We start from the raw sequence: 10,879 nt of genomic DNA, 5'->3' as shown, positions 1-10,879 counted from the left end.
AAATAAATAAATAAATAAATAAATAAATAAATAAATAAATAAATAAATAAAAATACATTGGAATTTATTTCATACTATTCAGGTAAAATCGGTTAAAAAAAAAATCTCTTGTTTAGCTATAAATAAACCCAGAAAGGAGTGTCAGACAGGTTGGATGTTCTCCCAAGACTGCTAGAGACCAAGCTTTTCCCACAAGGGAGCTTTAATACAGAAAGAGATAGAGATGGCAGCAAATGGGATAGAAATATTTTAGTTTTAAGACACAAAACTTACTATATGTAACCAATACATTTTAAAAAAGTGTTTCAATAATAAGATTTATAATAATAGAGTATATCACATGTAAAACAAGAAAAAAAAAAACCCTTGGTTTACCTGTTCGGATCTTTTGGAAACTAACACTTCAACAAATATTCCTTTGAAATCAGAATTCTATCATTTTCATTACTTCATTTCCCCAAATGGAAAACTGTCTTTTTAACATTCTTACTTTATTAGATAAAGTACATGATGGACATAAAGATTTTATCCCTCCTAAGGTATATGTAAATCTTGTATTTCTGTTGCACTTCACCTACTTTAAAAAAAAAAAAGTAAAGTAAGAAAAGATTGCAGAAACTTTGTAGCATTGAGAAAATGCATTATAGCATTTCAGAATATTTTGTTTGCTTGACTGAGAGCCAGAAATGATTAAACACTAAAATACAAATAAAATGTTTCTCAATCCAAATGGATTGGAAAAGATCTTCTGTTTTCCAATACAGTATAATTAACAAATGCAATAATGATTTTTGCCAAGGATTTATTACATGAATTTCATTGAAATGTTGATTTAGATCATTTGACCCATTAAACCCAATTTTAATTTTATATAAAAATTGTAGAAGTTTGTATATCTTGCTAATTTGATATGAATATTAGAGTATTATAGTTAGTCTAAATTTTTTCTTTCATTTATTTATTTTGTAAAAATATTTAGAGATGGATTCTCGCTGTGTTTGTCCAGGCTGGTCTTGAACTACTACTAGTCTCAAGTGACTCTCCCTATCTCAGCCTCCTAAAGTGCTAGATTACAGGTGTGAGTCTAAATAATTTTGATTTAGTGTATTCAATACGTAATTCATTCACATAGTTCAAAACTCAGAAACTTTAGAAGGTATGCAAAATATAAAAGTCTACCTTCTGTACATGATTCTCAGCTGCTCAGGGCCACTCACCTCTATAAGTAACCACTGTTAGATTCTTATGAATCATTCTGGTGTTATTCAGTATGCAAATGAGCAGGCACAAGTACAGACCAATGATGCATTCCATTTCTCAGTTTGCTTGTCTTCTCTGTAGCAGTGACTGGCGCTTTCCATGCTCTGCATGTAGAAACAGTTACCCCTTGGCCTTTCTCCTGGCTTTCTCCTCCCTCTCTAGAACTCTTCTGCCTTCTCCCTGGCAGGCACAGTTTCCTCTGTGTCCTGTACAAACCAGTTTTTCTGTTTTCCCATGACATATTCTTCCTGAGTGATCTCATCTATTCCCATCAGGCATAAATAAAGGTATTAGCATCGAAGCCATTTGTGGATGAAGAAAGTCTTTTCAGAAAAGATGAGTCTGCAGAATAAGGAGGAGATTGTTAGAAAAGAGCAACAGTAAGGGGATTTCTAAATGGAGGAAACAGCATATAGAAAAGCCAAATGGATAAAAGAGGGGCAAGACCACAAACGGAGTTACCAGCTCAATGTCTAACCCAAGAAAATATTTGTTGCAAATGTTGAACCAAACAATGAATAATGTTCAAGGAATATTTTTTATCAAAAGTAATTATTTTGCTAAGTCAGCCATACAAATTATGGAAACTGAATGAAATGAAAGTAAATTAAAAGAACTGAGTCTGCCTGCAAAGCAAAATGGGAATAAAATTGTAAATGAACACATGCTCTACGAGGAAGCTAGTTTCTCTGCCTCCTGGTCATTGCCAGCATACTACTATGCTTAGGTCACCTCTATGTGTGGATAGGTCATCCAGACAGCTTTGCAGATTGGCAATTTGTGAACCTGTCTCAAGATCTATAAAACATAATGCAACAGAACTTCAAAGCACACTTTGCCACATGGGTGAGACTCCTTTGTTTCCATTTTTTTCTGCTTTTTAAGTCTATAAACCATAATAAGGGCACATCAAAACCCCGTTGCTTTCTAATGTAATACAACAATGACATATTAAATAGTATGAAAGCATTAGCTTTCTTTTTGAATACTGTTTTTAAAATAAGCATTTTCTTTTTCTTAGACTTGTCCCTCTCCGCTGAGAGAATAGCCTTCCAAAGTTACAAATTCTTGTCCAAAAGCCAGAAGGAAAAGAAGCCATTCTGAACATACTTTAGCTGAAGAACATTCCTGGCCCTGTGAGGACAGTGTTCTGACTATCTAGATCACAGGATTTTTGCCTTTAGCAGAATAGTTTTTGTTGATAAACCTTTATAATCTAAATTGATTGTTTCCATGCCTGTAAGATCCCGTAGCTATATCTACAAAGGACTAGGAAGGAACCTGAGGAACTGATTCCTACTGCAGAAATAGACTGTGGTCATAGTCCTATCTCTTCATTTCCCTGGATTCCATTGTCTTCAACTGTGCTAACATCACAGAAATGGTAAGAGAATCAGATAAAATAAAATTACTTTTAAATCGTAGATGCTATCATACAGTTGTAGGAATCTTCTAAACTTGGACCTACCTCTTGTTTGGGGTGATACCATACTTATATTTCTTTTTATTGCAATGAGATGCAAATAGCAGAATACCAACAGATAAAGTATTTCATATTCCCTTAATTCTCTATGTGGTGCAATGATAAACAATAGCTAGATTGCCTCCAGTTCTCTGCCTGAAGGTGGGACTCTTCATCCATCTGTCCTGAGCTTCCGGTACCAAGGTCTCTTAGCTGGCAGTTGGGGAATAGACGACAAAAGCTTTTTTCCAAAGTTTTAAATCCAAGCCTCTGTGGGGAACCCCCACATTAAAAAGGGTACGTTCTGACTCTTTATCCTTTCCCCAGGGCAAAACTATGACTTCAATGAGAAATACAATTATAGAGTCATTACAGGAGATTTGTAGATATTACCCACACACTCTCACTATAAATATGTAGCCTCTCTTCCAGAAAAGGGCACAGTGACCATGGCATACTTTGCTGAAGAACAATGGTCTTGACCTAATGATCTTCAATGAGAAGAAAAAATCATGATATGGAAATGTCAGAGGTCTCAAGCCAATTTGGAAATTTTCAGGAAAGTGTTCTCATAACAAGAAGTAGTGTGGTATGATTAGAAAAGAGTTGCCCTAAAGTGAGGTCTGAATTCTAGTCTGGTTACCCTGCTTTGTGATGCGTAACCTTCGTAAGTTACACTTGCAGTGTCTGTTTCCTTACCACCGATGCATGCCTGCAGTCTCTAAGCCTGCTTACAAGGCCAATACACTATGGTTTTTCTAATCACAGCTGTCTTTAATATTTGAATCCTGATGCAACTTATTGGAGGGGAGAAGAAAATGAAGTTTGAGTCTCTCAATCTTTTTCAGAGAGTTTTTAAAAACTAAACTTTTTAATCAGAGAGGCAAAATCTTAGTGGGGCTAATAAAGGCCTGACAATGACTTTCTTCTTTTCATTTAAATGTGTAAGGCTGCTATCTACATATGGGCTAATTTTGTCCACCACTGAACCAGAACAGATCCAGCGAACTATGCCTGAATGTCTATCTCAGTGAGACTGCAAGGGGCACTGATGAATCAGAGTTAAGATGAGAGGAGATGAGGTCTCTATATCAAACGGATGATCTGTTTGCATCTAAAAGCCACTATGTCTATGCATAGGTCATGTTTTTGAAAGGGAAAAATATTCTCTGGCTACTTTAAATGCTATGAAGCAACTCTGGGGTTTCTATTCAACAGAACAAAAAGCAAGAACCAAGAGTTTTAAGTACAGTTCAGACTTCAAATACCTGAGCATCAGCATGTTAATAAATACAGGCTAAAGTCACAACTTCCCCAACATCACTGTCTCTCAGTTTACATACAATGTAAAAAAAAAAAAAAGAATTTGATTTGATACAGCATCAGTCAAAGGTTTCTCAACATATTATTTTAAGATAATGAGATAAGGAGTTAAGTACAGGGAAGTCATCTCACAGAAAGGTCGAATTTAGCAACAACAACAAAAAATTAAGTCTTGATTTTCTGTAGACAAAGTTGATCTTAGTTAATTCAGATAAACAAAAAATAGAAATAATAACAATCATCTGCAAGTCCAGCAATCTGTTAATATTTCCATGTGTTTTCTTATATTCTTTTTTCACGAATATATGCCTGTTTTTTAACAAAAAATGGGACCACGGTGCACATACTAATTTTTAACCTTCTTTTCTCACAAACACTATCTATTGAACATCTTTACATGTCCCTAAAATTTTCTTGTGTAGTCAGCTTTGTACTGCCACTCTGAGGAGACCTAGTGCTTCCTCTGAGATGCTTGAGGAGTTTCAGGATTTGGAGAATGGCTGAGTGGACAGAGTTCTATTTCTCCACCTCCACCCCAATCTCCACCTTCATCAGCAGAGCCTTTAAAAAAAAAAAAAATGTGCTTTAGCTATATTTTTTACCTATTTGTTTAAAGGATCTGGTGCTAGCAGGGCGCAGCGGCTCACACCTGTAATCCCAGCACTTTGGGAGGGCAAGGCAGGTGGATTACTTGAAGTCAGGAGTTTGAGACTAGCCTGGTCAACATGGTGAAACCCCATCTCTACTGAAAAAATATATATACAAAAATTAGCTGAGTGTTGTGATGGGTGCCTGTAATCCCAGCTACTAGGGAGGCTGAGGCAGGAGAACTGCTTTAACCTGGGAGGCGGAGGTTGCAGTGAGCCAAGATCTTGCCACTGCACTCCAGCCTGGGCGACAGAGTGAGACCCAGTCCCAGAAAAAAAAAAGCAGGGGTCTGGTGCTAAAGAGAAAAATTGATAATCACTACTCTTTATCACATTTTTAACATCTATCATTTGGGGCACACATATATGTTTCACATTCTGATGAATAGATCCCCTTTGGCATAATAGATAGATGCAGATTTCCTGGGTTTGAATCCCAATTCTGTCACTGACCAGGTATGTGATTACATTGTTTTGAAATACAACTATAAATTCTTCAACACTCCTCTCATCAAACTGTGGAGTCTAATTCTCTTCCCCTGGAATATCGACCAGGCTTATCGACTCAGTTATTTTTTGTTTTGTTTTGGGTTTTGTTTTTTGAGACAGTCTTATTCTGTCACTCAGGCTGGAATCCAGTGGCACGATCTCAGCTCACTGCAACCTCTGCTTCACAGGTTCAAGCAATTCTCATGCCTCAACCTCCCAAATAGCTGGGATCACAGGTGCCCGCCACCACATGCAGCTAATTTTTGTATTTTCAGTAGAGACGGGGTTTCACCATGTTGGCCAGACTGGTCTCAAACTCTTGATCTCAGGTGATCTGCCTGCCTCAGCCTCCCAAAGTGCTGGGATTACAGGACTGAGCCACCGTGCTGGGCCTGAGTCAGTTCTAAGGAAGAGACTGCAGCAGAAGTGGCTTGGCATGGCTTCTAAAGCTAGATCATGACAGGCTTCATGGCAGAAGTAGAGAGTATTTGCTTCTCTTTGCTGTACTTTCCTTATCTGTAAGATGAGAAAAATAATAGTATCAATTTCATAGCATTATTTTTATAATTTAATAGTTAATATACATGAAAGTCTTATCACATGTGGCTTGTAGGCAATATAAAATTGCAATCTACTATTTATTAAGTTGATTTTTTACTTTTTAGAAATTTCTGCCTGTATTTGATATATATTCATATGTGGTTAAAGCTCTGCAGGTAACTATGACTACTTTCTTAGAAATTTATAAACATAGAGTTGCTGGATCAAGATGTATGCATTCATTCAGAAAACATTAATGTTGAACTCGATTCTCACTTTGGAGTGAGAAACTCTGTTCTATAAAAGGCAAATGGCATCAATTATCCTGATTTTGTGGGTGGATATTCCCATCACTTCTAAATCAGCTTTCATATTTTTATTAAAAAACTAGAAATAAAAAAGCAAAACATACTTGAGTTAGCAAGAAATCTTATAAACTTCTATGTCTTTTGCTACAGAACTAACAAGACAGAGTTTTCAGTTATTTTGCATAAAGTATCTAATTATGGGCCTGGGAATGGATGTGAATGCAACATAAAAAGATATTATAATGGCTAGGTGGCTCACGCCTGTAATCCCAGCACTTTGGGAGGCTGAGGCAGGCAGATCATGTAAGGCCAGGAGCTCAAAACCAGCCTGGCCAACATGGCGAAACCCTGTCTCTACTAAAAATACAAAAATTAGCCGGGTATGGTTGTGTACACCTGTATATTCCAGCTACTCGAGAGGCTGAGGCAAGAGAATCTCTTGAACCTAGGAAGTGGAGGCTGCAGTGAGCCAAGATGGCACCACTGCACTCCAGCCTGGGTGACAGAGTGAGACCTTGTTAACCAAAAAAAAAAAAAAGTTATAATTTATATATATATATATATATATATAAATTAAAAGCCTATATAAGTCAGAGTGCCTTCAATTGCAATGACGGGTAACTCAACCCAAAATAACTTAAGAAAAACAAATTACCAACTTACATATCTATTCATATTAGCTTCAGGCAAGGATGGATCCAGTATTCATCAAATTTCACTCTGTCTCTAACTCTTGATCTCTTAGTCGTGCTTTCTTCTATGTAACTTTGTTTCCGAATGGCCTATCTTCAGGCCAGAGCCCCTGAAATTCCCAGGTTTATGTCTTACAGTTTTACAACAGTATAGTCAAAGTTCTTATTTGTAACTGCTCACTCTGACCCTGAGGATTAAACAGAAAAGGAGTTTATTAAAAGACTACTTTGCAGGCTAGAGAATTGTTGTAAAGGCCAGAGAACCTTGTCTGCAGCCAAACTTCCAATATGCACAATTTAAAGAAACTACAGCCCGGGTACATTGGCTGCCGCTGCCACCAACACTGAGGCTTCCTTTGCACTGGTGGCAAGAGTTCAATACTGCTGGCATCAAGGCCATTCCAGGCTGAGGAACTCAATCATACCATCACTGCCACCCCCAAAGCCATACATCTCAGTTGCTATCCCCACCAAATGGTGCCCCAAGAGCTTCCTTCTTTAAGGTGTTAACTTCTCAATCTAACTTTCCTATATCTGAGTGACTGGTGGAGTCATCTAACTCACAGACCTGTTTCCTACAGTGAAAAGGATGGGGATAGTGGCAAGTTTTCTGTGTTCTACCTTGGTGAGACAAGCCTCATGAGGAGAAAATTCTCTGAAACTTAAGAGTTTTGTTCAAAGTTGCTAGGCCAGAAAGCATGAGGAATGTCTGGAAGAATAGCTCTAGGAGAGAGAGAGTCTTTTAATGTATTCTGCCAAAACTCTTGGATCTAATTTTCATGGTTCTGGCCAAGGTCATGTATTATAGCTTAGCAATCACTCTCCTGATTTGGGAACCCCTGATTTGTCATATGCCAACTCCTAGAGCTTGGTGTTGCAGCCAGTCCCGTTTGAACTAATAAGAGAGCTGACAGTCAAGGAAGAATACACACCGACAGCAAAATCACCCAGTGTCCCCCACAAAACCCCGCCCTGGTCTTTACAGGGCTCCACCAAACCCCTGAGCCTGTCGTCTCTACCTGCTCCTCCCTGCTTGCTGTTCACTGAACTAGAATTCATGACTAATTCAGTCTGCAGACCCCTGGCCACGCTCCTGCAGAGACAGAACAGCAGCGTTACGCAAATCGTACCTATTCTGCCAGCTGGGTTCTGGCACCCAAGAGAATTCCTTTGGAGGAACTACTCTGGGGGCAAATGAGAACTGAAGGGGCAAAAAGAGAAAGAATGAAAAGTTTGTTTCTTAAAGGCAGAGCTCTTGCTTTCCCTTCCATAAGTAGCAAAGGTTTAGGCTGTCTACTTTCTTGTTCTGCTCTAGATTTACCCACGTATTTAGGACCCTTCACAAAAGAGGAAGAAAGAAAAGCAGAAAGAGGTGAAAGAACAGAATGTTGATGGCTCTACTAAGAGCCATTTCTGAGAAGGATGTGGCACCACCTCACACTGCTTCATATGCCTGTGGGTGTGTATATGTATGTATAATATAATATATATATACATCATGATGTTCAATCTTATTTCTTCTTACACACTAAAATGTAAGTGAGATAGCAAGTGATAGCAGGTGAACTGTTTTTAAGCTCACATTATAATAAACATTTAAAAAATTGCACATTGAAAAACCCAGCTAAAAATATGAGAAAGAAAAAAACACAATCAGCATTATTTGCATGTTAGAATACTTCTAACATATACCAACAATTTAAAACTGAGGAATTGGCTTCTCTTGCTTAATTTCAAGAAGTGTTCCCATGTTATTATTCTGCAATTTTAGTTTATTTTTCCTTTGAAAAATCTGCAATTTTTTCTTTTGACCCAATAGTTGTTTAATGAAGTATAATTATTACAAATTTGAATGTTGAAGAGCCTTTTAAAAGTTTGTTGTTGGTTGGGCATGGCCGCTCAGCCTGTAATCCCAACACTTTGGGAGGCCAAGGCAGGAGGATCACTTGAGCCCAGGAGTTCAAGACCAGCCTGGGCAACATAGAGAGACCCTATCTCTACAAAAATTAAAAATAGCCAGGCGGCAGCTAGCATCTGTGGTCTCAGCACCTTGGGAGGTGGAGGTGGGAAGACCACTTGTCCCTGCGAGGTCAAGGCTGCAGTGAGCCATGGCACCACTGTACTCCAGCCTAGCTTAGGCTGGCCATATAATCCTAACACTTTGGTAAGCCAAGGCAGGCAGATTGTTTGAGCCCAGGAGTTTGAGACCAGCCTGGGCCACATGATGAATACCCATTTCTACCAAAAAAATCGAAACATTTGCCAGGCATGGTGGGGCACACCTGAAATCCCAGCTACTCAGGAGGCTGAGGTGGGAAGATGCTTGAGCCTGGAAGGTGGAAGCTGCAGTGAAATCATGCCACTGCACTCCAGCCTGGGTGACAGAGTAAAAAAAAAAAAGTTTATTGTCTTGAAAAACAAAAAGTTTATTATTAATTTCTAATTTTATTGCCTTATGTTCAGAAAGTGCTATTGATATTATTTCTATTCTTTGGACTTTACTGAGATGTATGTGTGTGTGTGTGGCCTAAGATACAGTAAATTTTCATGAATGTTCCCTGCATACCTGAAAATAAGACACCATTTGATATAAGTTCTGTCTTATTTGTAATTTTGGACCTGATCCAGCAATCTGTTAAAGCATGATGTGTCACTATGAAGTTCTAGGCATGCAGAGATAGGCCTCACCCAAGGATATTAAAAAGGCATATTGGGCTGGGTGCGGTGGCTCACACCTATAATCCCAGAACTTTGGGAGGCCTAGACAGGTAGACCATTTGAGGTCAGGAGTTCAAGATTAGCCTGGCCAACATGGTGAAACCCCATGTCTACTAAAAAAAATAAAATAAAATACAAAATATTAGCCAGGCATGGTGCCGTGCACCTGTAATCCCAGCTACTCGGGAGGCTGAGGCAGGAGAATCGCTTGAACCTGGGAGGCAGAGGTTGCAGTGAGCCAAGATCATGCCATTGCACTCCAGCCTGGGCAATAGAGACTCCATCTCAAAAAAAAAAAAAAAAAAAAATGCACATTGGAAACTGGCACTGAAGTGGCACTCAGATAAAAATCTTGAGAATAAAGAAGAAGCAGAGAGAAAATGCAAACAAGTAGCTGAGGTATATGAAGTGCTGTCAGATGCTAAAAAACTGGACATCTATGAAAAATATGGCAAAGAAGGAGAAGGTGGAAGTCATTTTGACAGTCCGTTTGAGTTTGGCTTCACATGCCAACACAAATGATGTCTTCAGGGAATTTTTTGGTGGAAGGGACTCATTTTCATCTTCTTTGACAACCCATTTGAGGACGTTTTTGGGAATCCAAGGGGTCCCTAAGGAAGCAAAAGCCAAAGAATGGGGACATTTTTCTCTGCTTTCAGTGGATTTCCATCTTTTGAAAGTTAATTTTCTTCTTTTGGTACAGGATTTACTTCATTCGAGTCAGCAGGTCAAGGGGCCTCAATTTATTCTGTTTCACGTCATTTGGTGGTAGTGGTGAACTTCAACTTCAAATCTATATCACTTTCTACTAAATAGTTAATGGCAGAAAGATCACTATGAAGAGAATTGTCAAGAATGGTCAAGAAGGAGTAGAAGCTGAAAAAAGATGGCCAGTTAATGTCCTCACAAAAGATAGTAAGGAACAACTGCTGTGCTTGAATAACAAGTAATTCAATGCTCTCATTTAATGTTAAACTATAACAAGCACTATTTGAGGATTAACAGAAACAGTTTTTGAAGATTTCAAATGAACTCAGCTTTCAGTATAATCACACCTAAAGTGCTTATAAACAGCTATCAGAGCCCCTATTTGTCGTAGACTTTTGAATTTATTGTTTGGACCACATATTAGGTTGGTGCAAAAGTAATTGCAGCTTTTGCCATTACTTGTAATAATAGGACCATTTATTCGGTCTTTAAAATTGCTGTGAATCTCTGCATGCGCTTTGCTTTAAAAACAAATACTCAAAAGTGAGCCATGATCTTTAGTAGTGGTTGGACAAGACTGTATACACTAACACCAGCATGGATCTGTTTTTCCATTGTGTCTGAAACCTGAGCTAAGTAATGTCAGCCTACTGTGAAGTTAACATTGCTAGGATAAATCTTCTACAAAAATAATTTCAAATTTTTTCAGTATTTAGTAGTGAAAAATACCAA

General features: G+C 38.3%; 1 pseudogene; it reads left to right on the top strand.

Annotated features, from left to right (window-relative positions):
- The first annotated feature begins 9,363 nt into the window (after nucleotides 1-9,363).
- LOC111542625 lies at nucleotides 9,364-10,389 on the top strand (annotated as a pseudogene).
- The last annotated feature ends 490 nt before the right edge of the window (nucleotides 10,390-10,879 follow it).

The sequence above is a fragment of the Piliocolobus tephrosceles genome, chromosome 4 (genome assembly GCF_002776525.5).
Source record: "Piliocolobus tephrosceles isolate RC106 chromosome 4, ASM277652v3, whole genome shotgun sequence".
NCBI classification, from domain to species: domain Eukaryota; kingdom Metazoa; phylum Chordata; class Mammalia; order Primates; family Cercopithecidae; genus Piliocolobus; species Piliocolobus tephrosceles.
This window is presented reverse-complemented; position numbering and strand designations above follow the sequence as displayed.